This window comes from Mytilus californianus, unplaced genomic scaffold, assembly GCF_021869535.1.
Source record: "Mytilus californianus isolate M0D057914Y unplaced genomic scaffold, xbMytCali1.0.p SCAF_10, whole genome shotgun sequence".
NCBI lineage: Eukaryota > Metazoa > Mollusca > Bivalvia > Mytilida > Mytilidae > Mytilus > Mytilus californianus.
The window spans coordinates 6386755-6391351 of NW_026262582.1; the positions used below are offsets into that span (position 1 = coordinate 6386755).

The 4597-nt window shown below is 32.2% G+C and overlaps 1 long non-coding RNA gene across 1 annotated transcript; it reads left to right on the forward strand.

Annotated features, from left to right (window-relative positions):
• On the forward strand, nt 1-4145 carry LOC127717533 (uncharacterized). Its single transcript, XR_007989227.1, has 3 exons — nt 1-82; nt 1085-1226; nt 3649-4145. It is a non-coding gene; the product is annotated as an uncharacterized LOC127717533 (long non-coding RNA).
• Nucleotides 4146-4597: the final 452 nt, after the last annotated feature.

A 4597-nucleotide genomic window follows, 5' to 3' on the forward strand; every position in this document is an offset into this window, starting at 1 on the left:
ATAGTATATATATTCCTTGTACAAAATTAATTGTCATAAACGAGGTTACTTTTATTACTTCAACACTACAGTGCCATTTAACGTAAGTATTCTAATAACTTCAAATTTTTATCTTTTATTAATTGAAATACAAGAATACCATTAAATATTTTTCTTATATTTTTACAGAAACTATGTTGTTTTATAACATAGAAATCCTCATTTATACTTCAAACTTGATAACTTGCATTTGTATTATCCGATGGATTACTTTTTGTTTCTTTTTGTTTCTATGAGAAAAGACAGTACTCAATTCATACAAGGTGCGCTATTATTTTGAATCATTGGAGCTGAATGCATTTATATATCAAATCGAAATACGGCAAAAACAAAGAAACACTGCATGTGGGTACACCAGCTCAATTATTTGTTTATATTTTTTTCCCATTTATTTCGAAATTTATGGGGTCAAATAGGCATTTGCATCAGCGTGCTTCACGTTTGTATTGATTTTTACATATGAAACTAGATTGGGTTCCAATTTCCAATTTCGATGCAGTATAAATATAATTAAACGTTTTCTAGAATTTAGAGACAGATTTTGGTTTTTAAACATCACGATCGTGACTCAGGTTTAATTCTAGAAAAAGGCAAAGATAGCGAAAATTAATTAAAAGGGCCCCGTCACAAATACCAATGATAACACTAGGCCCGTCTACTCAACCGTTCTCGCTACTTTTCTTGCGGTTTACCCAGTTTTAATTGTTTTACTTTTGTAATCGATGTACGAGATTTGAAAATCGTTTTAGTACTACCGATTTGATTTAAAATATTGAAATTCTTTAGATGGTTGCATAGTTCCTTCTCCACTTGTGTTACTCGCGTGCATGCTATTCATGACAAATTTAATCCACTAATAATTCGCATTTGGTGATGCCGTGAACAAAGGAAGGAGGACCGGATTGTAGTAACGCCGAATGAAACACAACCGGTTTTGCTGATGATTAGTTCATTTGTCTGTTCAAGAGCAAAAAATACCACAGACGACTTTTGTATAAGAATCAAGAGGTATGAACAAGTCATGTTATCTATGTCATTTTTTCAGCTAATTAACAATGAGCGTAAAGATAAACATATGGAAAGAAGGGGGAGGAAATGTAGGTCATGGATCGATGACCCTAGAGGATGGAACCCATATCAGCTGGTGGCCAAAGGAAGACAAGGCGAAATCTGCCAACCAAAGTTTGGTGAGTTTAATTTTAGAATTACAATCTTTCAATTCGAAGCAGTGTCTTATATTTGGTTTATCGGCTCTCTTATGCTCGTATTAGGTTTTTAATTTTCAGATAGTTCGGCCTGTGGAATCAATGAAGTGACAATGTTTGACAAAATATGCATCTGGTTCATTAAATTTGGTACCGTTAATGTAATTATCGCTGATAAGAAATTAAGGTTGGAATTTTGTTATAGGTTAATGCTACATTCAATTATATATATAACTTGCGCGGGTTGAACACTACTTGAAATGTTTATGGTAATACACAGCTTGGGTTCGTGTTTCTCAAACTGTTTTTATGCACTGGTGCATTGTGTTGATAGTTTTGATTAGTTTGTCAGTTCTTCTTCCATAGGAGTTTGAATGTCCAATTAGCTTCTGTCTCGGTGTTTAATATATATCATTTTATTCTGGTATCACCTAAGTTGAACAAAGGTATAAAGAAAAGGATATTATTTTACATTACATTGCGTTGTACATTTGTTGAGGAAGCATAATTATGAGTTATATTACAACAGTATCAGGATCAGCACAGTCGACAGGTTAACTTCAGAGATATTCCAGTTTGTCATTTATAATTCTAATAAATTGGCACAATTTTCGAAGTTTTGATTTCTGTTTTTGGTTCATAATATCTTTAAATTTTAAAACATTACAGTGTTACATAGGTGCTCCTAGAACGGAGGAAATAATTCAGAAAATAAGAAGACAACCTAGAACACTGATGATTAAAACATTTCTCAGTAGTGCTAATTTGTAGTATTTCTTTTTTTTCGAAAGGTGCGAGTTAAGTTCTGTCTCTCTGTGATACGGGTGCTCCAAGAACGGAGGAAATAACTAATAAAAGACAATTTAGAACTCTCTGATAATTTAAAACATTTCCTCAGTGGTGCGAGTTTGTAGTACTGTATTTTATTTTTTTCGAGTGGTGTGAGTTCTGTTTCTGTGTGACACGTGTGCTCCGATAAAGGAGGAGTTTACTTAGAGAAGAAGAAAAAATCTAATGATAAAACACATTTCTTCGAGTTTATTATATATTTTTTTTAATGATGCGAGTTTAATAAAGTGATGCAAGTTGAGTGTTTGAGTTGGGCGAATTGCCGTGGGCCGAGTTGTCATAAATTCAAGACAAATTGAAAACAAAACCATTTCCGCTTGCTTACAAAACGTAGACGGTAAGGAACCAGCTACGGAACTGTATTTGGGGTTTAATTAATTAAGCTACGCTAATTAAAGCAATTACTATATGAAGTTATAAAGTACATTACATACACTAACTATTTATTGTGATATAATACTTAAGACGATCGTCGGTTCGGAGACAAACTGGCTAAACAATGTTGGTCTCCAAATTTAATTGTATAGATTTAACCACATGTATGATTCAAAACATAGGCAGGAGATATCAAGGGAGACTGAAAAAAAACAGAAATATTACGAAAGCATAAAAAAAAACAAACAAACAAAAAACGAACATTATACGAAAAATATACAAGAATCTTTTTATAACGAAGACCCAGTAAAATGTCTAATTTTAGATTATATGTCATTTCTGTAATTATTTCCGTTTTAATGATATGAAACTATTCGCAGGTTAGATTCGCCTTTTTAAATGCTTAATAAATTTCGATATGAAGTGGAAGAAAGGTTCATAACAACAAAGTAATAGAAGCTTCGTGACAACGTTCAGTTGCGAAATCGATTTTTTAAAAACATTTTTCGTACATCACATGTTCATAAATCTTAAAAGACTGCAAAGTTTTTGAGCTTATCCATAGAATTCTCACTTTCCAATGCCAGTCAAATATTCCAGCGCTTCATCACGGTACACACACGTTTAAGAACCTATCTATTGTATTCATATTTGATTTGGTTCTTGTCCTGAATATGCTAGATATTCATGGAATATTTACCACTGTGTGCGTAAGAAAAACTACAAACAATTAATTAATATAAAATTGTTTTGGCCAATAACTTCTACCACTTTTGAAATTGATATATTTAATCCCTTTTCACATTAGTTTTAGCAAATAGTTTTTTTTGTGTATTGGAACAAACAAGAAAATGCAAAGGCGTAATCAATACATAAAAGGTGATAAAGGACAGACATAATCTGCTATGACCTAAGGGAAAATGAAGAACTGTTGTCCGCAAAACAAGTGCGTAAATTGTACTATTTTGCTTCACGAATCCCAATTAAATTGAGTCATTATTGCAGACATTAAAACAACAACTTTTCAGACAAACAACGTTACGGCAATTTATTAAACTAATATGAATATGAAAGCTTTTAATTTATCCATTTAAAAGAACAGGTACAATTAATGTTATTAATGAAAAAAGTTGAAAACTAGCAAAGACATTTTGTAGTTCATTCTTCGTTTATTTTATAGAAATCAGTGGAAGCAGAACCAGCAAGTTCGTATGAACAGGATGTTGAATGGGAAGGAAAACCAGCTGATTTTATACACGAAATTCCTTCCGAAAAACTTGATGTGGCAGCTATTGGAACTTGGTGGAATGAGTTCAAAACAACCAACAAGTATCATTTGGTTTTTAAGAATTGCTGCAGTGCCGTATACAGCGCTTTGCATGAAGGTGGAGCTAAAAATATAGCATCGTTTCCGATGTCTCCTATTTCAACACCAGAAAACCTGAATGAATATGCTGAGCAACTAGAAAAAGCTACAAAATAACAAACATTAAATCCAAGGACAATGAATACCGCTGATTTTTTTTTATATAACAAAAAATCAGCATATGACATCGTTTTATCATAAGAGTGTTTCTTGTACTCTTGCGTAACTCCGCTTAAAAGTGGTAAAAATTGATGGATTAAATCAACAAAACGACATGATTAATTATCAAATAAAAAACAGTTGACAATGTTTTGTACTGAATGTCCTTTCTTTTGTCTCCACTATTTCCGCTCTATCGACGATTCTCATATACTAATTTTCAAGTTCCGGAACATTCGCTGGTTATCTTCAATTCTACGTCAGTTGACCTGATGTAATTTCCAAATCAATCACATTTAGTAAGTCACTTGGACCTCCCAATTATATATCCTTAATAAGTAACAGGTTTATCGATATTTCCTCTTTTTATTTAATAAGTAGTTCCTATAGATAATATACATTAGTATTTTATTTGAGATGACGAAATGTATACATATAAATTTACATGCCGAGTCAGAACTAATTGCTTGTCAAACTGTGTTTTTAAATTTATGTACAAAACGAAATGAATAAGAATTTGTAGCTGTAGTAGTAGAAGTAGTCCTCTAAAAGTATATTGTGTAATCTCTGCGTCCTCAACATGACGTTTTGTACCAATTAGAAC